The 27,737-nt window shown below is 38.5% G+C and overlaps 2 protein-coding genes across 11 annotated transcripts in view; both read right to left on the bottom strand.

Annotated features, from left to right (window-relative positions):
- Nucleotides 1-27,737, bottom strand: part of NME8 (NME/NM23 family member 8) — a 225,714-nt gene that overhangs the window by 192,112 nt on the left and 5,865 nt on the right. The gene's annotated exons all lie outside the window — the stretch shown is intronic.
- The window catches only part of GPR141 (G protein-coupled receptor 141), a 64,378-nt gene that overhangs the window by 30,734 nt on the left and 5,907 nt on the right, over nucleotides 1-27,737 (bottom strand). For 5 of the 10 annotated variants that reach the window (XM_028845862.2, XM_077996929.1, XM_077996928.1 and 2 more), the window contains exon 2: nucleotides 10,870-10,964. The exons of 3 other annotated variants lie outside the window; for them this stretch is intronic. The gene's annotated coding sequence lies outside the window, so the exon portion shown is untranslated. Of the gene's footprint in view, nucleotides 1-10,869; nucleotides 10,965-20,487; nucleotides 20,638-27,737 lie in introns of those variants that run through there. 2 more of the 10 variants (XM_077996926.1, XM_077996927.1) reach the window with 1 other exon arrangement.

Raw genomic sequence — 27,737 nt, forward strand, 5'->3', positions numbered from 1 at the left:
CTCTATCTGTCACATCAGGTAGGAAACAACCTGGTCAACCCACAATTCACCTGCTCCTGCCCCATGACGTGATTTTTCCAGCACTTACTCCCATGTAGTGCAAAGTGAGTTCCTCTGTACTTTAGCAGGGCTGTAGCCAAGCAGATGCTCCCGTTGGCTGTTAATTAGGCAACATGTAGATGGATTAGTGTCACTAAATCAGTCAGTGCATTGGCAGCATCGGCATCACCAGGGCCCCACCCAGACCTATTGAATCAGAGTCTCTGGGGTGAGGCTCAGCAACTGGGTTTTAAGAAGGCCTCCAGATGATTCTTGGTCATGTTAAATTCTGAGAACCATTGATTTAGATCACCTTGAGCAAGTCACCTTTCCAGCCTTAGTGTATCTCTCTACAAAATGAAGAAATCAACTAGAATGTTTTCAGTAAACCCCTGTAGCTCTATTACTCTGTGATTTTACTTTAAGTAATGTCAGTCTCTCCACTTGCTTTGTTTTCTTTTCTTTTTGATTCATTGATGTTGCAGAATATAAAGGAAGATTTTGAAAGCCAGATCACTGGTAAGCCCTCCCATTCTCACCCAGAAGAACCCAAAACACTGTTAGTTACAATAATCACACTGAGTATTTAAGAAGATACAGAACTCTGATACTCAGGAGAGAAAAAATGACCTACTGTTATATAAATAAGTAAATAGCAATTAAAATTCTGTATGTAAAATAAAAATATCCTCCTATTACTTTCTAGCTCTGTCCAGAAATAATAACCATCAGAGTCGCAATAAGTGTCCCTGGCACTCAGACTGTGGGCATTTATTTAAATATCATTTTCCACCAGAAGTACCATTTACTTATACTTATTAAAGTGAGTACAACAACAAAACAACAAATGCAAGGTACAGATCTTGTGTGGAACCCAATTCAAGAAATCAACTGAAAAAAATATGAGGCAATCAGGAAAATTTGAACAGTTATTGACTATTTGGCAATTTTAAAGAATTATTTTGGGCAAGATGATAGGTTTTTCAAAAACCATCTTGTAGAGATATATACCAAAATATTTATGGATAAATGGTATTACATCTGGGATTTCTGGGATTTTCTTCAAAATGATCTAGCTGAGGGGTCGGTGGGGAGACAGAATAAATCACTCAGGGCAGCCTTGCATGGAGTCTATGGAGTTGCACGTAGCTGAGTAATGGGTACATGCAACTCTGTATGGGGTTTATTGCTCTCTACTGTGCTACAGATTTCAAATTTTCCATAATAACATTTTAAATTAGTAATCTAAGAACAAAAGAGTAAGGGCAGAAAAAAATACCCAAAAGAAAAAAATCCAAATAGTAACAAAAGTTATACTTCCATTTTCTATTATGAAGAGTAAGATGACTAAACTCAATGCCTCAAAAGGAAATGGTGCCTGTGGGGCATCCTCCAGGTCATCACGTACTCTCAGTTTCTGTACTTGGAACCCATTCTTGTTTTATTCTTTGCAGAGAGAGCTTCGTGAACAGAGAATCCACGCTGTGAGAGAATGCTTACTGCGGGCGTGCATGGAACCCGGCAGGCATTGGACAACTGTTCATGCAGTGAAAAATACTCAGAATGGAAGAAAGAGAGGCAAGCTGACAAACAACAGACATCCTTTAGTCCCTGCTGCTGTGCTCCCAGTTCTTGTATGCAATACCCAAGCCTCCCTTACCCTTGAGTTCTTATCTTGGCCCTCACCCTTGAGTTCTTATCTTTTCCCTTGGAGGGAAACATCCAGTTAAGCTGCCTTTTACAAGGATTTCTTTTATCCATGTCTTTAATAAGTTGTGTGGACAACGGAAAGTGACCATGCCAAGTGAAAATTAAAACAACAATATCTTTTAATCTATAAAATTAGTGAATTAAAATATTGTGACAATCTTCAATGCTGGCAAAGGCAAGCTGATGTTGCTCATTAGAGCTGAAATTGGTACCACATTTCTAACAGTCAGTTTGGCCATATGTGGCAAGATCACTAATAGCAATCATGCTCTTTGGGGTAGTAATCCTTCTAGGAATTACGAAGAGCAATATCAGCAACAGGTACAAAATACATATACTATATGAAAGAGATTTGTTAACAGTAAGTTAAGTAAATTATGCTCCACTCATATGATCTACTATGTCATTAAAATGATGCTTATTAAGAATATTAAATAAAATAGAAAATTTCTGTGATAAAGAAGACAACCCTGTACACACACTAGAATCCTGACCATATAATCCAAATATATTTATTTATTGAAAGTAACTGCACCAAATATTTAAACATTGTTGCTTTGGGCAGGTGGATCACGAATAATTTTTATTTTCTTTCTGTACAGTATACAACGATTTCCCATTTTTCTGCAATAATAAGAACCCTGTTTCATATGTTCTTCTAATATATCTTCACCATGCAAAATTGGCCAAATTTCTTAGTTACCTAATGACAGAAACAAAACAACAGTCTTAGATGCACTCAAAATAGGTGCTATAGCTTGTGGATATATATATATATAATTTTACTTGGCTTAATTAAAAATATAGTTTAATAATACCTCCATCTCAGGGTCATTTAAAACATAAATGAGATATTAACCTTCATATGCCTTTACATTCATAGTTTCCTTTGAATGTAAAATGTTGAGAAGTCTTGAGTGAGATGTCAAACCTGAACATGCATTGTAATCTACGAAATGTTGTAAAAATGGTAGCCTCTATGATGACTTATTTAAATGGGTACTTCAAAGAAAGCATTTGAGCTTTGATACCTTATTGCTCTTCTACACTCTAGGTGGCTCTTACATAATGAAACTAACAGTTATGCACGAAAGGACCCTGTCTGTATGAGGTCAGTATCCTACGAAAGCCACCCTGATTTCCCTCTTGAGTTTCTTGGAGTTATCTGCCTCTTCCCAGAGGGAACCCCTGACTTTGCTGTAGGCACAGCATGATATTATTGCTCTCAGACAGGATGAGTACTCATTTTTCCCAGGTCTTATAAGGTCAGCTTTAGCTTTCACCACCCTCTGAACATGGCACCTTATTTGGTCACCACCATTCCAGTAGTTCTACTACAGCATAGAGGAAGAAATGTGTCTTCCTAGCACAAAAAATAAATTCCAGAACAACTCTCTGCTTAATTAAAATGCAGGCTGCTTTTGGCCAGCTTTTTTTTTTTTTTCTTTTTTTCTTTTTTTTTTTTTGGCCAGCAATTTGTCAAGAGGCAGTTTGAAAGAAATGCTGGCAAAGACTAGAAATGCTGGCAGAGACTAGATTCTGAGCTGAGTTCAATGACTAGATTAGTCATTTACATGGGTTCAATCACTTGTCCTTATCATGCTTCAGTATGACCACTTATAAAATGTTATCATTACATCTGTCGGGCTGCTGTGACGGTTTCAATGAGCTAACTTGTATATCCAAAGCATCTAAGAGGTCACATATTAGCTTAGAGGTCATATACACTCCAATGTTCTCTTCAATTTAGGAAATTTCTTTAGCATCTGAAAATTTCCAAGGTCAAAATCTTCACACTCTGTTTTGAGAGGCAGTCTGTGGTGTTGTTAAAAATAGTTGCTGGAAAGTCCTTTATCATATTGTGCAGAAATCTGCCTTCCTAGAAAAACCCTGTCGTAGCATTGCGATGTAATTGTTTTTCCTCTCTAGTTGGTATTTCCTTGTCAACTGAATATTCCTATTTTCTCTCTTTGCTCCCAACTTCCATCTTCCTCTGTGTCCTGTCATCCTTTCTTTTTCAGGCAAGTAACTAAAGTTTCCAGTGTAGTATATGATCATAAGCGTTGGCTCTAAAATCTGCCAGCATTTCTAGTCTAAAATCTTGCCTTTATTATTTACTAGCTGGGCCATCTTGGGCAATTTACTTAATATCTCCATAATTTATTTTCCATATCTGTAAATTGGGATGATTATAATGTTACCTGTTTCATAAAGTTTTTGTACTGTTTCACAAGCATGTGAATAATCTATATAAAACACATCATAAGACTTGGCATAGAGAGTACATTTGATAAATGCTTATTGTTGATGAGAGTGATAAAGATAGTATGGTTTCAATACCTTCCTCAGAGGGCCAGGATATTTGGACACTGTAGTTCATCAATGACCTTCATAAATTATAATGCCACAACTAGAGTCATAAAAATGTTATAATCAGGGAAGCTCAAAGTACAGTGGGATATATACCACTTGATTTGAATATTAGCTATCTGAAATTGAGCAAGGTATTTGACCTCTCTAAGCCTACATTGATAAAATGGGGATAATGGTAATAACGTTATCTACTTGTAAGGTACAAACTACATTCAAATCACCATTCTCAGCACTAAATTTTAAAATACTTAGAATTGTCTTGTCAAGAAGTAAACACTCTATTATCATGTAGAAGTTCTGGGAGGTTCAGGATAGAGATGGCTGCCTCTAGGGTGACTTTTTTCTCATGGGCACAGTACCTGAGGTTACCCTGCCCGTGAGGAATCCCAAAGGCTCTGACCACAGCTCTGTTTGGTTCCACCACCACACACTTTTTAACAGGAAGGAGGTAAAGGGAAGGAGAAGAGGGTCAGGGAAGCACTGGAGGGAAAGGGAAAGAGGAAGGGGCAGTGGGAGTGGAACAGAAGAAAACATACCAGGTGGGTGGGTGGTTGCTCTCAGGAGGGAGAAGAGGGAAAACCACCGACTTAAGAAGGGGCAGCTCTTCTTTTCCTTTGTCCATGACCAGGCTATTTGTAAGGGTCTCTAGTCAATCATTACGATTTATATGAAAAGAAAATGTATGTGAAAAAGCGTCCTACAAAATTCACACTGTCACTTGCATATAGAGAGGCAATGGTATGGAGAACAAAGGATGTGAACTTTGGTATCAACACATTTTCCTTTTGTATAGTCACATTTTCATGACACCCATCAGGAAACCTCTCCATTTGAGTACCAGGTTCAGCTGAGCCTCTGCCAAGTGTGGCCTTTAATTTGTTTGGCTAGAATCCTCTTAAAAATTATTTTTGCCGCTGATTTGTGAATTCTTTAATGCTGCCAGAAGAGTGGAAGGAACTCTGGTAGGGAGTCGGGGGAGATAGTTCCACTTCCTCCTGGTACTTACAGAAATCTGGAGGGTTGAAAAAAGTTCTCTTCACTGGGAATGTTAAACCTCAAGCCTTCTTCTTGAATCTAGATAAATGCTTTTACAAATATTTTGCTGTTTAAAATTTACTAATACAACAGAGTACATAAGTGCTCTGAATTTTGGAAGTTCATCTATCCCAAACCAATGGTTCTTAATCTGGTTTTTAAATGCTCTCCAAGTATTTCTCAATCTATTGACAGACTTGCACCATCTTGTCCCTTCTATGCATCCGTAGAGTCCCTGGCCATAAAGGTTAGCGTTAGACGCCATGAATAATAAGAGCTGATACTGTGACAGCTGCAGGGAGAACTAAAGAGAAGCCATTATTTGTGTATGTGTGTAAACACTATGCAGGCCCGAGAGCTTCTGGAGAAAGGAGACCTGTAGTTCACCAGTGGGTCTCAGGCTTCTTCTAAACCACCCACATTGGAGCAAAGCAGCTGCCCTCTTTAGTGGTAGTTTCTAGATATTCTTTCATTTCCTGATTTCTGGAACAGGAGCAGCAGCTTTTTCTGGTCTCTTTTCTCTCTCAGCCCTTTCAATGCTGTTGCAGCCTCTGATTCCCTACACTAGACCTCTTTCCTGTTTGAAATACCTGGAGTGGTTTCAGTTTTCTCATGACATCCAGATTGATGCACCAACTCTGGCTGCACTATAGAATTGCCTGGGAAGCTTTTGCAAAATAGTGACACGTGGTTCTCACTTCTGGGAATACCATATAGGTGTCTATATTTTTTATTGCTCTCCAGATATTTTCAATGGGCATCCCAGGATGAAAACCATTTTCTCAATTGCAAATTTGAATTTTCAACCTCAGGCTTTGGTATCTTTTCTCTCAGACCCCCATCTCATTGTCACTTCAAATCAGGTTTACCAAGTCACAGAACTCACTTTATTTCTTGCCCTCAATATGTTTTCTCAACATATTGAGAAGAGGCCAGCAAGCAATTTCCAATGTAAAAACCCTAGATTTGCAGACATACTTTCCTTCAGACAACTAGCCTAAGCCAGAATCCAACTGATATATCGCAGTCCCCAGCATTTCCTTTCTCTACTGTGGTCGTAGAAATAATATTATAAATGGAGAATACATTCTTTAGATGGATTTATGCTGTGATGTAAATAATTTATCAGCGATATAGGTTTTACCATTTAGTCTGGTGATCAAACCAACATTTAGAGTATTATTTTCTATGGAAAAATATTCTTCAAAAGAGCAAACACCTGAATTGTGGACTGCCCATCTGAAGTCAATAAAAATTCCTAAAGTTGCAGATTGAGGCCTGTATTCTCTTCAGAGTTTTAATAGAATGTTTTAAATTTAACATATTTTAATTGTCTTCAATGTCAAAATAAGCTTTCCTTGGGTTTTTAGAGAAATATCTAAATAATACCAGGGTTACATTCAACTATACATATAATTATTCATTTAATAAGTATTATTAGAATGGCTATTGCATACCAAGTATTGGGCTTGTCACTGAGAATACAGCAATAACTCTGATGTGGAATTTGAGGCAGAGTCAGTAAGTGTTGACCTCAGTTCACAGTGGAAAGTACCCTAAAATGCCAAAAATAATTTTTAAACATCTTTTAAAAATTCATGGATGAGTTAAAATAAGTATAAAGTCTTAGTAGAAAAGAATAATTTAGTAATACATAAATCAAGAACGGTAAGCTAGTAAGTGAGTACTAAAAGCAGAGGCAGCTCTGAGGTTATTCATCAATGCTGGAGACTTAGATCTTTCCTGTTAACAGACCCATATACACAGGACAACAGGGACAAAGCCTGGGCCCCATATAAAGTGTAAAGTCAGATTGGACTCAACCACACTAATATGGTTTAGCTGTGTCCCCATTCAACTCTCATCTTGAACTGTAATCCCCACAATCCCCATGTGTCATGGGAGGAACTCAGTGGGAGGTAATTGAATCATGGGGGCGATTTCCCCCATGCTGTTCCCATGATAGTGAGTGAGTTCTCACAAGATCTGATGGTTTTATAAGCAACTGGCATTTCCCCTACTGGGTCCTCATTCTCTCTCCTGCCACCCTGTGAAGAGATGCCTTCCGCCACGATTGTAAGTCTCCTGAGGCCTCCCCAGCCATGCGGAACTGTGAGTCAATTAAACTTCTTGGGTATTTCTTCATAGCAGTATGAGAACAGACTAATACACACACAAAGCTACAACCTAAGACAAGGAAAACACTCGGGAAAAAAATCCACTCCAGCGAAAGACACAGTCTACTTACTTGTCCTAGTTTTAGCTTTGGGTGGAAAAGAAAAAATATATTCTCCCCACAAAAATTCATAATCATAAGACCGCCTTGTCAGAGTTTGGACAAAGGAATCTATACTATCACTGGGTCTCAAAAAATCCCATGTTGAAAATTTAGTTTGAAATGGCCCAGAGTTTCTGGGTATCTGGCAGAAGGTAACTGGCAAAAGCAAATGTCAATGTAAATATACATATATAAAATAATGTAATATATTAAAAGGAAATGATCTTCAAAAATGAATAGGCATTTTGAAAAATAACCAAAAAGTTACTTTTGGAAAATTGTATTTTTGAAAGTGAAAAATATACTAATAGAACTAGAAAGAGAAAATAAAAATTGGTGAACCATATAATAGACATGAAAACAATTGCTCAGAGTGCAACACAAAAACTAAATAAGAGCACACTGTTCAAGCTTCTTAGCACTTTACACATATTTCATCTTGCAATCCTTACAACAATCCTATGAAGTAGATACTATTGCTTCCTCCACTTTAGAACTGAGTGAACCGAGGCACAGAAAGCTTAAGAAACTTGCTCAAATTTATATGCCTACTAAGAGTTAAAGGCATCATTTCAGCCTAGAGAGTTTGGACTCAGTTCTGTTTCTTAGCAACTATGCTATGTTCCTGTAAGAAAATTGAAAATTACAAAAAGGAAGTCACATGGAGGTTAAATTTGTTCCAGAGTAGAAGATAAAGAGAGCAAAGTAAAGGCAATTTTTTCGAGAGATAATAGCTGAGAAATTTCCAGAGTTGATGAAAAACATCAATCATCAGATTCAGTAAGGTCAAAAGTTTTTAAGCAGTGTGAATAAAAAGAAATCATACTTAGACACAGCATAGTGAAACCACATAATACTAAGGAAAAAGAAGCTGATATTAAAGGCAGCCAGTTAGAGAAGACAGACCACTGAAAAAAAATCCTCTACACAGTCAAGTGGCTTCTTAAAAGTGGCAGTGGAAGCAGGAAGACAGTTGACTATTATCTTTAAAAAATGAGTGAAAATAATAATCAACCTACAATGTGAACCCAGTAAAATTGTTTCAAGAATGTGAGCAAAATAAAGACCTTTTATACAAATGAAAATTGAAAGATAATACTACCAGTTTACCGTTACTAAAGGTACACATGGAGGACACATTTGAAAAAGAATGAAAGTTATACAAGAAGGAAAATCAAATAACAAACGAAGAAATGTTATACTCCAAAACACTGTAAATATATGGGTAAACATATTTTGTATGAATCAATAATATCTAATTTATCAGTTTAAAATATAAGAAAATACTAAAATACCAGGCAACAATATTATATGACTTCGGGGGTATTTTCTGTCTATGTGTTCTGAGACGTGTATTGTTTGAGAAGAAAGTAAGATTATTTAACTTCAGTTTTCTTAAATTAATGTGAAAATTTGTATTTGACAGCAATAAAAGAGTAAAAATAGAGTGTATATCTTCTGAACTAGTAAAGGTAAAAAATGAAGTAAAGAAGAAAAAAGCTTACTTAAGAAGAAAGAAATGAAGGAAGGAGAGGAATGAATAAAAAAAGAAGGGAAGGAGGGAGGAAAGGAGGGAAAAGAGAGGAAGAAAGGAGAAAATATAAAACCTACAAAAATATAGACAAATAGTAAACAAAAAATTAAAAGGCAGAAATAGATGTACATATTATCAATAGATAACTTGTGTACCAAACTCTACAGTTAAAAATAAGATTTTTAAAATCAGACTTTGTGTCTAAAAATTGCTTTAGAAGGCCATTATTTAGACATGTTTTAAATAAGATGACTTGGAAAGTTTTGAAAGAAAAAAAATCTTATAAAGTTATGTCTGACAAACACAAACCAAACAAGAAAGAAATTGATATGTCTATGTCATTATTACGAAACAAGCCTTAAACCATGTAGGTTGCTGCAACAGAAATAAGTACAGCCTGTTAAAAGGGAAAAGGGAGGAGCTCCTTATTCTTCTCAGAAAGGTTAGGAAAGCACTGAGGTAAGTTTGAGAGGCAAAAAGAAAATAAACATTTACCTAATGTTTTTTGAGCAGCTGCTGAATCCTAACCTGAACCTAGGAGATTTATTTGCATTCTCTCCATTTAATCCTCATGACAACTCTACAATATGAATTATTAGCTCCAGGATAAGCAACTTTTCTAAAGGCTTATGTGTGGTTGTGCAGAAAATTAAATCCAATTCTGTTGAACGAGAAAACTCTCCACATGAAAACTCAGAGCCTTAAGTATTTGTGTGTAGGGTTGACAGATAAAATGCAGGATACTCAGTTAAATTTGAAATTCGGGCAAACACGAATGATTATTTTGTATAAGTACCCCATGCAATATTTGGAACAAAGTTGTGCTAAAAAAATATTTACCATTTATCTGAAATTCAAATTTTACTGGGAGTCCTATGTTTTCATTTTCTAAATCTGGCAAGTCTGCATAGGAAGTGAAATAGAACGGAGGACAGAATTGAGCTGAGATCTAGTGGTGCTTCTCAAAGGCCTTTCCTTGGGTCATGAAGCAAGTCTCCCTCCATTCCTCTCCCAACAACCCACTCGAACATTGAAGTGAGAAATATATGGATGACCATTTATCTATTATGATTTATATTTCCTTTTATTAATAGTTATTACTATTTTCATAAATGAATATACAGTGAGGTACTGGAGAAAGAAAGAGACTTAGGAAAAATAATCATATCAATTCAATTTTCTTCTACATTCCATTTGAAGCATTTGGAAGAATTTTCTTTGCCAAATCACGATGAATCGTAAGATGTATTGTCTCAAGGTTTGCAAATGGAACGACTAGGAGTATGTTCACTATAACAATGTCCTACCACAATGACATAGTTCCATGCACAAGGGGTATATGCTCACTTTTCAGCATAAGCTAAGGATGCAAATCCTGTCTAGACTGGAAGAATAAAGCATCCACACTCAGGTGAATCAGACACCATTTCCTGGGGCAGGTGAGTTTACCAGGCTGGTGGTAGGAGAAAAATATAGGTTGGACTCTTCTAAAAGAGAATATTGTTTAGTGGCAATATTAAAGTTTTGAAGATTTGAAGATCTGGCTTCAAATTTCGTCTTACATATATAATATACTTGTGATATTTTTGGGATATCTTTCATATTTATCCACAGAAATATGTAGAAGCTGGGTATATGGTATAAATGAATGTAAACATTATATGACTAGGAGATTGTTTTAATTAATTTGCATGAAAAATATCATTGTGTGTTTTTTGACTATAAACATAAAATCATAAGAAGGTACCTGTACCGTTACATGTTACCTATACATGTTTGTATTTGTTTTCTATATTCAGAGAATAGGAGATTTTAGTTGAAAATTCCTTTTGACTGAGATCAGTGGCATAGCATGTGGTAGGAGAGGTTTAGAGTAAATCTCTCTCATGATATGCCTTACCTCATCTTTCTACCGTCAAACTACAGTGGAGACAATCTGACACGGTGGTGGTAGATGATCTTGGTTTTCAGGTGGCGTTATTATGCTACACTTTGCTGAAAGAGGAATATATAAAAAGGAAATTAGCATGCTGAGGCTCAATATGCAATGCCCTCCAACACTATGGTACTGAATTCTAATTTCCACATTTAGCCTTTAATTCTAAGTTTTCAAAAAATTTAAATGTAACAAAATACACTCTGCACTAAATTCAATCTGATCACATCATTTTAGTTTGATGATTCAGAAGATGATCCAAAGATCTTATGCCCCAGAGCACCAATTGAATAATTTATAAAAATTGAGGGATAGGGTATAGTGGAAAAAGTGTGAGTTTCAGCACTAGTTCTACCACAATATCTGGATGACCGAGGACAAATTGTTCAGCATCTCTGAGCCTCAGTTTAGCAAACAAGAGTTATCCTTTAAGGAATAATGAAAGGAAGGGCCAAGCATGGTGCCTGATAGACTGAAGGACAGAAAAACTATTCAATAAACACTTTGGCCTCACAAGATCTGGTTGTCACTATACAGATGGAAAAAGCAAATGGCATGAGGCACCATGCTGATTCTCTATTGTGTTTGGAAATAAGCATTTTTAAAAATTATAAATAAATTAATAAATCCCTGAAAAACCAAAACCTCACAAAGTGTCTATTTGTTCATATTTATTTTATATTTATTACACATATTTACTTATTCAAAGCAACTTTAAATGTGTTAAACACATTTTTAAAAACCCAAGTTCATTTGGGATCTTTGCTTACTTATCATCTAGATAAAAAGTTTGCAAACTAAAGCCAAAGGGCCCAATTCCACCTGCCACCTGATTTTATAAATAAAGTTTTATTGGAGCATAACTACACCTATTTGTTTACATATGATCTATGGCCACTCTTTCACTACATTGCCAGTTGGGTAGTCCTACTAGAAACTTTATGGCCCACAGAACCAAAAATATTTACTATCTGATTCTTCATAGGAAAAAAATTGCCAATCCCTGATTCTAGATCAAAGTATGTTTTCTATTGTAAGTAAAGTCAAAGGCAGGCCATTTCAACAGACAGGCAGGAATTCATTCGCATGCTCTAATGGTGCCCAAAGCACAGCTCAATAAGGTGACAGCACACCAGACTGGGAGTTTTGGTGGTTAAAAGTCAGATAGATCTGGCTTCAAATCCCACCTTATGTAGACAATATACATGTGAGATTCTCAGAAGGATCGAAGTTTATCTTGACGTAGGATACAGAAACTGCTCAACAAATGTTCAGCGTCTCAACACTTCTCCACCTTCCACAATTCAAATATATATCAGCTTTGCTCCTACATTCTCTTTTATTTCAGATGTGAGAAAGAAAAAAAGAGAGCAGCTCAAGTAAGATCACTCTAAGGCCATGACAAAGTGGTACAAAACAAGTCTACTGCACACTTTTGTCTAAGCACAGACAAAAACAAGGTCATTGGGCCACTCATAAAATACCAAACACCCCCTTTTCTGGTTAAAATTAGTGACTGACATTTCTTTACGTAACCATAAATTTGTCCCTGCCTTCTGACAGCAAACAGCATCCAATACATAGCAAATCCCCACATTCCCTAATCACCCAACCAAAACCCAAATCCTTCCATAGATTGTTTCTAACACTCTCTTGCTGAGTTGCCCCAAGATTCCCCATGGGGTGTGTTTCCCCTCCCTACAATGAGTCATAGGCCCTACACACACGTTCTCGTGGCCTTTGGCTGAAAGTCGTTGATTGATGGAATAGTGAGATAGGATAGTTTGGTTTCATTTATAGATGTTATAAAAACTAAAAACTGTACAATGGTGGTAGTGGGGAAGAAGGGTAATAATTTTGAATAATACTCTGTCCTAGGCATTTTTCACACATTATTACTTTTGATCCTCACAATTTTCATTTGAGTTAGATATCACTCTCTTCCTTTTACTTACACAAGAATCTGAGGCTTGTTGAAGCTGACCAAGGCCATGCATCTGGAATATGGCAGATTAGCTTGTTTCTTTAAAGTACACAATAGCAGACAGAATCATCACTGTTTTTATAAAGAAAATCTAGGAAATAAGGAATAAAATTACTAGCCTGTATATCCCCCTGTGGCATAAACCTCCTGTATGTATCCCATGCTGCCAGGCATGGTGGCCAGGATGCACAGGTTGTCTCTGAATATTCCTCCCTCTCTTAAACTTAAGCCCTCAGAGCAGCTGTTAGTTATGTCCTTGGTATTGGCACTTACTATACAAGATTAGGATACAAGATGAGAGATAACCGGGCTCCTAACCTCTAGCCTTCATAATCACCTAAAGAGATGAATCAAATCCCTGGTGCCCAGAGCCTCTTCTCAGACCACTGGATTAGAATTTGTGGAGAGACCTTGAAACTGGTGCTGATAAGTGGTTCAGGTGATTCTGAAACAAACCGCCTTTGAGAATCACTGCCTTAATGTGCCTGAGTGTCAATTTCTTTGTTGTTTATCCAAATGCCATCTGTACACTGAGACTCAGTGAAGAGTCAACCTTCTGATCTCTCCACCTTCACTGACCTCCCTCCTTCCTAAACCACCTCAGCGTTCAGGGTACACATCCATAACTCATGCCTGAGCATGGAGGCTGCTGAGACACACTTAGAGCTTGAAGTCAAAATTCACTCTCCTGACTGGCTAGGTGACCTTGAGCCTTGACTTTTCCATTTGCATTATAAGGCTCTAAAGTTTTTAAAATAAACTTTAATGGTATTAGGACATATTCTAGAAAACTAGCTACAAAACTAACTACCCACTCAGTCATTTGGTTAGTGATATGTACTCAATGTTCTTTTTCCATTTATGCTAACAAAGATTATCTAATCACTCTGTTTTTCTGCAAATGTCTCCAAATTGGCCTGTTTTAGATCTGTTCCTGTGAAGAAAATTTGACACTTAACTTGTAATTTCTCCTAATTAAATATCTGGGGAAAAACAGTAAAATAAGAATTATTACTTCTACCTCCTCTTTATAAATCATAAAGCATTTTACAAGTATAGAATTTCAGAAAGTCTTCTGATCTTGGCATTAGTTTTACATATATAAATTGTGTCCTTCTAACTAATTATAGCCTCCTGGAATGCATGGGTTATAAAAATATCTTTGAATTTCCCTCTTTGAATTTCTCTCTCTCTCACTCTCTATCTATCTATGGTATTATAAAGAGTAAATTAGGTAAAATAATTTCTATTTTACTATTAAAATTTTTTCCAGAAAACTCAATTAAGGAAGCCTATATATGTTTGTGTCAAATTTACTGCATCTGAAATGAGTATGAAGGGCGACTGGGAGAGGAGAGAGAGAGTAGGCATCAAATTAATGTGACAATTGTTTAACTTCTTAAAAAATTATTGCATCTCATATCTAAATCTCTAAGCAAGGCCATCACATAGCATAAAGACTGGATCCTGTTCTACAAGGAGATTACAACCAAATAATAAGATTAAACCTAAACTAAAATTATCTTTGTAAGGCAGCATATGATGTGTTATATGAGTGCCATTATACTAAATGACATAGAGAAATGAGAATTATTCCATATGTGCACATCAGTGGTCCTTGTACTGGGTCGAATGACAAGTTGCACTTAGGAAAATGAGGTGGTTGAATGCCAGGCATAGATCATAACATTCCAAAGAAGGGAACAGACAATATATGTTTTCAGGAGCAACAGGTGGAGGATAGTGGGAAGTAATGCATGAAAAGCACATAGCAGGGTACTCTTAGACAAGATTCCAATATGGATGCTCCTCAATTTTCAACGGGGTTTTGTCTTTATAAACTCACTGTAAGTTGAAAATACCATTAAGTTGAAAGTGTATTTAACATACGTAACCTACCAAACATCATAGCTTAACCTCAACTACTTTAAACATGCTTAGAACACTTACATTAGCCTACAGTTGGGCAAAACCATCTAACACAAAGCTATTTTATAATAACATTATTATAAATGATTTTTAAGCAAAAGTCAAGATTCAGAGTCTGTTTTCTACTGAGTGAGTATTGCTTTCACACTATTATAAATTGCAAACTTATAAGTCAATCATTGTTTAAATGGGGGATTGTCTGTACTTTCAAACCAGAGGTGGCTGGAGGCCAAGGTATATGGGTAACTTATTTTTTCCTGTGACTCCAAGAACAGATGCAAGAATTTATGTTTAAGCAAAAGAACAAATACTATATGCTTTCACTTATACAAGGGACCTAAAATTGTCAAATTTATAGAGACTGAAAGTAGAATAGAGATAACCAGGGGATAACCACCACACAGTGACAACATGACATGTTGGCTTGTCAATATACATTTTTTAATTCAAACACTATGGAAGTGTTTAAAGAGAAAGGATAGCTGAGTGACAGAAAGATGGCTAACTAGAAGCCCCTAGCACATGTCCTCACCACAAAGACAGACAAAACAATGAATACATAACTACATTTTAATAAAAATAGCTAGAGCAGAGTGGCAGAGTTCCTTAAAGAAGTAACAGAAACCTGAATGAACACAGAAACTTAGGATACCCACATAGAGAACAGAAGGAAACACAGGGACTCCTACATTCCATCCGCCAGCCAGGATCAGCTGGGAGCGAGGAGGAATTTCTCCCATTGTCAGAAAGGTGAGCAAGAGAACCCTAGCCTACCTCATCCACACTTTGAACATCTACAGACCTTGCCAGTGGGTCTCTACTGTCCTCACAGGCATTAAGTCGAGCTGAGGGAGCTGCCTGGAGTCCACACAGCTGTGCTCCTAGCAAAGGAGTGGACACAGTGTCCCACCCCCAGTGGCCTGCATGGCTACTGTTATGCCATTTCGGAACTGGAACTATGTTAGAGTGTGTCTTGCTCCAGGGGCATGGAGCTATGGGGGCCCCTTCATCCCTGAAGTTAAGCTGCCATGGAACCACCCCCATTCTGTGGCCTGATATCCACAAGCTGAGCTGTGAGCAACTGTTACACCCTTCCCTGGAGGCCAAGTGACTGTAAACCACTCTACCTGCTCCTCCTTCTGCCCCCTCGTCTGGAGCTAAAGCTGAAGCTGTGCAATCCCCGCTGGGGAAACCTTGCTTTGGCAGAACAGCTCCATATACATCTCGCAGTACTGGCTGTGCCCTGCCTTCAGGGCCCTAAGCTGACGCTGCACACTGCCTGCTGGGAAAATGGTGCCTTAGCGGAATTCCTTTATCTACCCTTCCCAGTCACTGAGCTCTACCCTTAGGGTAGAGCTGTAGTTTGGATACTTGACCCTCTAAGCCTAATGTTGAAATTTGATCCCCAATGTTGGAATCCAGGCCAAACAGGAAGTGCTAAGGTTATGGGGGTGGATCCCTCATGAATGGCTTGGTGCTGTCCTCATGGTAATAAGTGAATTCTTGCTCTATTAATTCCCATGAGAATTTCCCTGAGAGTTGGTTGTTAAAAAGAGCCTGGCACCTTCCCCATCTCTCTTGCTTCCTCTCTTGCCATGTGATCTGCACATCTGCCATGTTTCTTGTACAGGCTGCAGAACCATGAGCTAAATAAACCAATCTTCTTTATAAACTACCCAGCCTCAATATTCCTTCACTGCAACACAAATGGACTAAGACAGGGCCTGAGCTGGAGCTGCATGCTCCCTGCTAGGAAAACAGTTCTTCAGCAGAACAGCTCCATCTACCTCTCCAGTTGTTGCTTCACCCTGCCCCCCGGGGCCTGAGCTCAAGTTGCACAATCTTTCCTGAGGAAATGGCGCCTTGGTGGAGTTGCTTAATCTACTTCTCCCGGTTGCTGCTGCACCCTGCCCTGAGGGGCCTAAGCCAAGGCTGTGCACTGCCTCCCAAGGAAAAAGTGCCCTGGCAGAGCTGCTCCAAAACCCCTCCCAGTCGCTGCTGCACCTGTCCCACAGAACCAATACTGAAGTTGCACACTGCCTCTCATCCCTTCTGATTACTACTGGGCCCTGACACAGGTTTCAGAGCTGAAACAATGCCAGACATCCCAGGAAAATAGTGCCTTGGCTGCCCAGGGTAGTCATACCTCACCAAAGTCTAAATCGAAGCAACAACCTGCCTCCCAGGAAATGGTGCCTTGACTGTCTGAAGTGGTCATACACTGCAGTACCTAAGCCGAAACAGTGTCCTATATCCCAAGGAAATGGTGCCTGGGTCATCTAGACCAGTCTTGCCCTCCAGGACTGGCTGAAGTGGCACATTGCCCTTGGGAACTCTGTGTCTTTACAGACTTCAAGCTAAGAAGCTGCACATCTAAGGCTGAATTGACAAGATACCCTATATCCAAGAAAAACAGCTGAGACACCCCATCCTACAGGCAAAATAACTCTAGTATTCTGCTTCCCTGGAGTTGGACTAGCCCGCTAGAGTTTGAACTACTGAGATACCTCTCTTCTGAGGAAGTAGAGTCATTGTTGTGCTGCTTCATGCTCCCACAGGGCCCTAACAGCTGTGCCCCACCATTCTGGGATACTTGCTGCCACTGTACCTGCTCTCACAGAGTCTGGGATGCTGCTAAGCCCCACCATCCCAGGGTCTAGACTCACCACTAGGAGGTGCTTCATCCCCTTTGTCCCAAGTTGCCACTGAGGCCTATTGGCTCAGTTTACAGAAATACAGCCATACCTGACTCCTCTACACCATATAGCTAAGACAATCATAAGCAAAAAGAACAAAGGTGGCGGCATCAAGCTACCTGACTTCAAACTATACTACAAGGCTACAGTAACCAAAACAGCATGGTACTGGTACCAAAACAGATATATAGACCAATGGAACAGAACAGAGGCCTCAGAAATAATGCCACACATCTACAACCATCTGATCTTTGACAAACCTAACAAAAACAAGCAATGAGGAAAGGATTCCCTATTTAATAAATGGTGTAGGGAAAACTGGCTAGCCATATGCAGAAAACTGAAACTGGACCCCTTCCTTACACCTTATACAAAAATTAACTTTTGTATAAGGCAGATTGAAGACATAAATGTAAAACCTAAAACCATAAAAACCCTAGAAGAAAACCTAGGCAATACCATTCAGGACATAGGCGTGGGCAAAGGCTTCATGACTAAAACACCAAAAGCAATGGCAACAAAAGCCAGAATTGACAAATGGGATCTAATTAAACTAAAGAGCTTCTGCACAGCAAAAAATGAATAAATAAAAAATAAAAAAAATAATAATTTTGCAATCTATCCATCTGACAAAGGGCTTATATCCAGAATCTACAAGGAACTCAAACAAATTTACAAGAAAAAGACAACCCCATCAAAAAGTGGGCAAAGGATACGAACAGACACTTTTCAAAAGAAGACATTTATGTGGCCAACAAACATACGAAAAAAAGCTCATCATCATGGGTCATTAGAGAAATGCAAATCAAAACCATAATGAGATACCATCCCACGCCAGTTAGAATAGTGATCATTAGAAAGCCAGGAAACAACAGATGCTGGAGAGGATGGTGAGAAATAGGTACGCTTTTACACTGTTGGTAGGAGTGCAAATTATTTCAACCATTGTAGAAGACAGTATGGTGATTCCTCAAGGATCTAGAACCAGAAATACCATTTGACTCAGCAATCTTATTACTGGGTATACACCCAAAGGATTATAAGTCATTCTACTATAAAGACACATGCACACGCATATTTATTGCAGCACTATTCACAATAGCAAAGACTTAGATCCAACCCAAATGCCCATAAATGGTAGAATGGATAAAGAAAATGTGGCACATATACACCATGGAATACTATGCAGCCATAAAAAAGGAGGAGTTCATGTTTTTTGCAGGGACATGGATGAAGCTGGAAGCCATCATTCTCAGCAAACTAACACAGGAACACAAAACCAAACACTGCACGTTCTCACTCATAAGTGGGAGTTGAACAACGAGAACACATGGACACAGGGAGGGGAACATCACACACTGGGGGCTGTTGGGGGATGGGGAGCTGGGGAGAAATACCTAATGTACATAACGGGTTGATAGGTGCAGCAAACCACCATGGCACGTGTATACCTATGTAACAAACCTGCATGTTCTGCACATGTATCCCAGAACTTAAGATGTAATTAAAAAAAGAAAAGAAAGAAAAACAGCATGCAATTCAGCCCACCAAAAAAAAAAAAAAAATCAAAGACAGTGAGAATTCTTAAAACAGCAATAAAAAATATAAAGTCACTCTAAGGGAATCCCCATTAGATTAACAGCACATTTCTTAAGAGAAAGCTAACAGGTCAAGAGAGAATGGGATGATATATTCAAAATGTTAAAGGGGGAAAAAATACTCCACTCGAGACTACACCCAGAAAAGGTATCTTTCAGAAATGAGAGATAAAAACATCTTTCCCAGACAAACAAAAACTAAGAGAATTTATTACCACTCACCAGCCTTACCAAAACATGCTCAAGGGAGTCCTACATCTAGAAGCAAAACGACAATCATCATGAAAACATGCAAAAGTATAAAACTAACTGGTAGAGCAGATACACAAAGGAGAAACAGAAAATAATCAAACTTTATATTACAGAAAATCATTAAACCACAATAATAAACAATAAGAGAGGAAGAAAAGAACAAAGAATATACAAAACTACAAGAAAACAATTAACGAAATAACAGGAGTAAGTCTTCACCTATAAATAATAACCTTGAATGTAAATGGATTAAATTCTCCACTTAAAAGATATAGACTGACTTGAACCAGGGAGGCAGAGGTTGCAGTGAGCCAAGATGGCGCCACGGCACTCCAGCCTGGGTGACAGAGTGAGACTCCATCTCAAAAAAACAAAGCAAAACAACAACAAAAAAACACAACAGCAACAACAACAACAACAACAAAAAAGATACAGACTGGATAACTAGGTGAAAAAAAAAGACCCAACTATATTCTGTTCACAATAAACTTACTTCACCTATAATAGTACAGATAGACTAGAAGTAAAGAGATGGAAAAAGACATTCCATGTAAAGAGAAACCAAAATTGAGCAGGAGTAACTATACTTACGAAGATAAAAGAGATTTTAATCAAACCTCTAAAAAGATACAAACAAGGTCATCCTATAATGATAAAAAGGATCAATTCATAAAGAGAACATACCAATTGTAAATATGTATGCCCCAACACCAGAGCACATAGATACATAAAACAAACATTATCGAATCTAAAGGGAGAGATAGACTACAATACAGTAATCACAGGAGACTTCAACACTTTGTTCTCAGCATGGGCAGATGATATAGAGAGAAAATAAACAAAGAAATTTGGATTTAAGCTGCACTTTGGATGAAATAGACCTAACTGATATTTACAGAACATTTCATCTAGCAGCTACAGAATACGTTTTTTTTTTTTTTTTCTTTTTCATCAACACATGAAACATTCTTCAGGACAGGTTACATGTTAGGCCACAAAACAATCCTCAACACATTTAAAAGAACTGAAATAATATCAAATATATTTTCTTACCACGATGAAATAATCTAGAAATAAAAAACAAGAGTGTATTAGGCTGTTCTTGTATTGCTATAAAAAATACCTGAGACTTGGTAATTTATAAGAAAAGAGGTTTCTTTGGCTCATGGCTCTGCAGGCTGTACAGGAAGCACAGTGCCAGTATCTGCTTCTGGGGAGCCATCAGGAAGATTTTACTCATTGTGGAAGGTGAAGTGGGAGCAGGCACATCACACTGTAAAAACAGGAGAAAGGATGGGTGAAGTGCTACACACTTAAATGGGTGGATCTTGTGAAAACTCTCTCACTACCAGGTGGACAGCACCAAGCCGTGAGAGATCTGCTCCCATGACTCAAACACCTCCCACCAGGTCTCACCTCTAACACTAGGATTTACATCTCAACATGAGATTCAGAGGGGACATCCAAAGTATATTACAAGAGAAACGGTCAAAACTGTAAAAATGCATGGAAATTTAAAAAAAAAATGCTCCTGAATGACCAATTGGTCATGAAGAAATTAAGAAGGATATTTTAAAATGTCTTGAAATAAATGAAAATAGAAACCTAAATTCCAAAATGTATGGAGTACAGCAGAAGCAGTATTAAGAGAGAAGTTTATAACAATAATGGCTACATCAGAAAAGTAGAAAGATTTCAAATAAACAATGTAACACTGTATCACTAGGGACTAGAAAAACAAAAACAAAACAAACCCCAAATTAGTAGAAGGAAATAAATAATAACGATTAGAGCAGAAATAAATGAAATTGAAACTGAAAACAAAATACAAAAGAGAAATGAAATAAAAACTTATCTGTTTGAAAATATAAATGAAACTGACAAATGATTACCTAAACTAACCAAGAATAAAAGAGAAAATACCCAAATAAATAAAATCAGAAAGGAGAAGAGACTGTACAATTAATAGCACAGAAATTTAAAATAAAAAAAGAATCACTGAAGACTACCATGAACAACTGTACACCAACAAGATGGAAAACCTAGCAAAAATGGATAAATTCATGGATACGTATACCCTACCAAGACTGACTCAAGAAGAAACAGAAACTCTGAATAGACCAATTATTAATAATAAAACTGAATCCATAATTTTTAAAAAGTCTTCCATCAAAGAAAAGCCCAAGACCTCAAGACTTTGCTGCTGAATCCTACCAAACATTTAGAAAATAACTAATACTATTTCTTTTCAAACTCTTCCAGAAAATTTAAGGGGAGAAAATTCTTTTAAACTCATTCCTCAAGGCCAGCATTAACCTGATTCCAAAACCAGACAAGGATACAACCAAAAAAGAAAACTATAGGCCTATATCCCTGATGAGCACAGATGCAAAAATCCTCAACAAAATACTAGTAAACGGAATCTGGCAGCACATTAAAAAGATTATTCACCATGACCAAAAGGGATTTATCCTAAGGATAGAAGGATAGTTTGACATATGCAAATAGACAAATGTGATATATCAGATCAACAGAATGAAGGACAAAAACCATGTGATCATCTCAATAGATGCAGAAAAAGCATTTGATAAATTTCAACATACCTTCATAAGATTACCAGGGGCCTGAGAGAAGGAAAGAATGAGGATTAACTGTTTAATGAGTAAAGAGTTTTAGTCTGGGATGATGAAAAACTTCTGGAAATGAATTATAGTCCTGGTTGCACAACAAACTGAATGTATTTAAGCCACTAAGCTATATGGTAAAATATTTAAAATGGTAAATTTTATATACTTTACCACAAAAGAAAGGGAAAAGGAATTGTCTTTACAGCAGACTCTCCCTTTAGTCAAGAAAGGAAAATTCTGATAAGCCGTTTAGTGGCATGAATGGGAGATAAGCGCTACTGGTAGTTTCAGAGATGCTTCCGACCTCCATGGACCACATTTCTGTTCAATGGGCCTTCCTCTTGTCAGATGATTATGGCATGAACTTGTTTTTCACATCCCTAGCTGGGGCTTAACATACGGGGAGAAGAACCTGAACTTGTGGAAGTGAAGGCAAGGAGGAGAGAGGACTTCTGGCCAGGAAGGATGAGTGGGTCTCAGTAGCACGGCCTCAGGCCAGGGCTAAAATGAGTGATGGGCACCTCCAGGAAGGGAAGTGCTAATACTTCTGGAAGGCATTCTCTAACTGTGAATTTTGTATATCTTTTTACTACATTGTAATTTTTTTTTTTTTTCTGAGACGGAGTTTCACTCTTGTTGCCCAGGCTGGAGTGCAGTGGCGCAATCTTGGCTCACCACAACCTCTGCCTCCTGGGTTCAAGTGATTCTCCTACCTCAGCCTCCTGAGTAGCTGGGATTACAGGTGTGTACCACCATGCTTGGCTAATTTTTATATTTTTAGTAGAGACGAGGTTTCACCATGTTGGCAAGGCTGATCTCGAACTCCTGACCTCAGGTGTACCACCATGCCCAGCTAATTTTTGTATTTTTAGTAGAGACAGGATTTCACCATGTTGGCCAGGCTGTTCTCGAACTCCTGACCTCAGATGATTCAACCACCTCCTAAAATACTGGGATTACAGGCATAAGCCACCGCGTCTGGCCTACTACATTGTAATTTTTTAAAGTTGACACCAAGCATTCAATATAGTTCATGGGCCAGCAAACTACATCCCGTGAGCTGGCCACTCATTTTTGTAAATACAGTTTTTATCTGATCACAGCCACACTTATTTATTTATGTCTGTGGCTGCATTCACACTACAACTATAAGTTGTATCGTTGCAACCTAGGTTGTTTGGCTCACAAAATCTAAAATATTTACTATCTGGTCCTTTAAGAAAAACCTATTTTGCCCCCAAAATAGGTTTGCCACAGATGTAAGTTTACTTGTCTTTGAGAGGAAATGAAAGGGGTCTTGACCACTTTTTGGAGTAAAGCCTTCCAGAGAAGTGCAGAGGTCATTTGAAAATAGAGCTCGGGGCAGCAGTTGAAGTGAGAGGAGTGGGTGCTACCAGTCTTGGATTTGTAGAACATGCAAGCACTGCCCAGGGAGTCTCAGAAATCCTCAGAGAGGGGACTAAGCTTCCTGCCACACCCAAGTGAGACCTTGGATCATAAGACATATTTGAGCTCCCATTCATGAAGGTTCTGGTCTTTGGATTACATCTGGGACTAATCTCAATCCTTAAGGAGATCCGGAAATATGTCCTCGGTAAAACTGCTAAATGTGTGAAGAAAATGGTGCTATTTAATATAGAGTGATTCTGCACAGGTTCACTGTATAATTGTATCCCAAAGCAAAGACTACATTGCTATTTCCTAACAGCTTCTGAGATGAGGGGATGACAAGAGCAGAGGTGAGAGGCACTTTTTTGAATAAGGATGTCTCAGGCATGATACCAACTATATACAAAGCTACTCAGGTTTTTCATTACCATTTCTTAAAATTTTAAATCTTATATTTCCCTGAGAAGTGAGTGAATCATATACTAGTTATTATAGATTGGATTTCTTTTAGTGGAATTGTTCCTGGAGTGTGAACAGAGCTATGATTTGATTGATCACAAGTTATTCCCCTGCCCCAGGTAGCTGTAGAAAATTCTCAGGAAACAGTGCACTGACTGACATCATCAATTGGGCAGGCAGTGGAGCACAGTCTGAACTTTTTTATCAGGGAGCAGAGTAGTGCCCTAAGTTCTACCAGACTTGACTTTTGGATTTCCCAGAAGAGCTACCATTTATGCATGATGCTCCAGCTGATAATATCTTCTACCCAGTCTCAGGACACAAAGGGCTCAGATGCTGATGGCAATGCTTTTCATTAACAAAATTTCACTCTCCACTCATGCCATCCCAGAGAGTAGGTTACTAGCAACCTTGTAAGAAGTATTTCTCTCTCCTATGTTAATTAAATTTCACAAATTTCACTCTTTTTAAAAAGTGACTTAATCATCAGGAACTGCAATATTGAGTTGGCCAGTTATTTTGAAATCACAGTTACCTCCAAATTTGAAAAGAGAAGCCATCTTTGGACTTAGCAACTACTGCTTTTAGACCATCTGGAGTTCCAAGCCTTCAGTATCTATGGTACATAATCTCCATGATAATACCTTCATCATTTCATTCACTTATTCACTCATATAACCATTCCAAAGATGCTGAGTACTTACTAGGGGTCAAACACTGTTCTAAAATATAAAGGTAGCAAAGGCATAGTTCCTGACCTTAAGCAAATTATGTTTTTAAGAAACAGACTATGCTTAGATTAAGTTTGATTATGATTGTCATGAATAATAACATTGTCATTCAAAATAAGATGGGACAATAACAATTTTTGGAAAATACTTTGGTATAACGCATGAAGTAGCTTTGAAAACACTTTGCTGGGGGCGTGCCCAAGATGGCCAAATAGGAACAGCCTCAGCCTCCAGCTCCCAGGGTGAGTGACACAGAAGACAGGTGATTTCTGCATTTTCAACTGAGGTACCGGGTTCATCTCACTGGGGTGTGTTGGACAGTTGGTGCTGGTCTGCACATGCAGCCCGACCAGCGAGAGCTGAAGCAGGGCGAGGCATCGCCTCCCCTGGGAAGCACAAGGGGGAAGGGAATTCCTTTTCCCAGCCAAAGGAAATTGAGACACACAACACCTGGAAAATAGGGTAACTCCCACCCTCATACTGTGCTTTACCAAGGGTCTTAGCAAATGGCACACCAGGAGATTATATCCCACACCTGGCCCAGAGGGTCCCACACCCACAGAGCCTCCCTCATTGCTAGCATAGCAGTCTGAGATCTAACAGCAAGGCAGCAGCGAGGCTGGGGGACGGGCACCCGCCATTGCTGAGGCTTAAGTAGGTAAACAAAGCCCCTGGGAAGCTCGAATTGGGTGGAGCCCACCACAGTTCAAGGAGGCCAGCCTGCCTCTGTAGACTCCTTCTCTGGGGACAGGGCATAGCTAAACAAAAAGCAGCAGAAACCTCGGCAGAGGTAAATGCCCCTGTCTGACAGCTTTGAAGAGAGCAGTGAATCTCCCAGCACAAAGATTGAGATCTAAGAATGGACATACTGCCTGCTCAAGTGGGTCCCTGACCCCTGAGTAGCCTAACTGGGAGACATCCCCCACTAGGTGCAGACCGACACCTCACACCTCACACCTCACATGGTGGGGTACACCCCTGAGACGAAGCTTCCAGAGCAAGAATCAGACAGCAACACTTGCTGTTCAGCAATATTCTATCTTCTGCAGACTCTGCTGCTGATACCCAGGCAAACAGGGTCTGGAGTGGACCTCAAGCAAACTCCAACAGACCTACAGCTGAGGATCCTGACTGTTAGAAGGAAAACTAACAAACAGAAAGGACACCCACACCAAAACCCCATCAGTACATCACCATCATCAAAGACCAAAGGCAGATAAAACCACAAAGATGGGGAAAAAGCAGTGCAGAAAAGCTGGAAATTCCAAAAATCAGAGCGCATCCCCTCCTCCAAAGGAATGCAGCTCATCACCAGCAATGGAACAAAGCTGGACGGAAAATGACTTTGAAGAGTCGAGAGAAGAAGGCTTCAGTCGATCAAACTTCTCAGAGCTAAAGGAGGAACTACGTAACCAGTGCAAACAAACTAAAAACCTTGAAAACAGATTTGACGAATGGCTAACTAGAATAACCAATGTAGAGAAGTCCTTAAAAGAACTGACAGAGATGAAAACCATAACACAAGAACTACGTGACAAATGCACAAGCTTCAGTAACCGACTCGATCAACTGGAAGAAAGACTATCAGCGATTGAAGATCAAATGAATGAAATGAAGTGAGAAGAGAAGTATAGAGAAAAAAGAGTAAAAAGAAATGAAGAAAGCATCCAAGAAATATGGGATTATGTGAAAAGACCAAATCTACATCTGATTGGTGTGCCTGAAAGTGACAGGGAAAATGGAACCAAGTTGGAAAACACTCTGCAGGGTATCATCCAGGAGAACTTCCCCAACCTAGTAAGGCAGGTCAACATTCAAATTCAGGAAATACAGAGAATGCCACAAAGATACTCCTCGAGAAGAGCAACTCCAAGACACATAATTGTCAGATTCACCAAAGTTGAAATGAAGGAAAAAATCTTAAGGGCAGCCAGAGAGAAAGGTCGGGTTACACACAAAGGGAAGTCCATCAGACTAACAGCAGATCTCTCGGGAGAAATTCTACAAGCCAGAAGAGAGTGGGGACCAATATTCAACATTCTTAAAGAAAAGAATTTTCAACCCAGAATTTCATATCTAGCCAAACTAAGTTTCATAAGGGAAGGAGAAATAAAATCCTTTACAGACAAGCAAATGCTTAGAGATTTTGTCACCACCAGGCCTGCCCTACAAGAGATCCTGAAGGAAGCACTAAACATGGAAAGGAACAACAGGTACCAGCCATTGCAAAAACATGTCAAAATGTAAAGTTCATCGATGCTAGGAAGAAACTGCATCAACTAGCCAGCAAAATAACCAGCTAACATCATAATGACAGGATCAAGTTCACACATAACAATATTAACCTTAAATGTAAATGGACTAAATGGTCCAATTAAAAGACACACACTGGCACATTGGATAAAGAGTCAAGACCCATCAGTCTGCTATATTCAGGAGACCCATCTCACATGCAAAGACACACATAGGCTCAAAATAAAGGGATGGAGGAAGATCTACCAAGCAAATGGAAAACAAAAAAAAGCAGGAGTTGCAATCCTAGTCGCTGATAAAACAGACTTTAAACCATCAAAGATCAAAAGAGACAAAGAAGGCCATTACATAATGGTAAAGGGATCAATTCATTAGGAAGAGCTCACTATCCTAAATATATATGCACCCAATACAGGAGCACCCAGATTCATAAAGCAAGTCCTTAGAGACTTACAAAGACACTTAGACTCCCATACAATAATAATGGGAGACTTTAACACCCCACTGTCAACATTAGACAGATCAATGAGACAGAAAGTTAATAAGGATATCCAGAAATTGAACTCAACTCTGCACCAAGCAGACCTAATAGACATTGACAGAACTCTCCACCCCAAATCAACAGAATATACATTCTTCTCAGCACCACATCACACTTATTCCAAAATTGACCACATAGTTGGAAGTAAAGCACTCCTCAGCAAATGCAAAAGAACAGAAATTATAACAAACTGTCTCTCAGACCACAGTGCAATCAAACTAGAACTCAGGACTAAGAAACTCAATCAAAACTGCTCAACTACATGGAAACTGAACAACCTGCTCCTGAATGACTACTGGGTCCATAATGAAATGAAGGCAGAAATAAAGATGTTCTTTGAAATCAATGAGAACAAAAATACAACATACCAGAA

The sequence above is a fragment of the Macaca mulatta genome, chromosome 3 (assembly GCF_049350105.2).
Source record: "Macaca mulatta isolate MMU2019108-1 chromosome 3, T2T-MMU8v2.0, whole genome shotgun sequence".
NCBI classification, from domain to species: Eukaryota; Metazoa; Chordata; class Mammalia; order Primates; family Cercopithecidae; genus Macaca; species Macaca mulatta.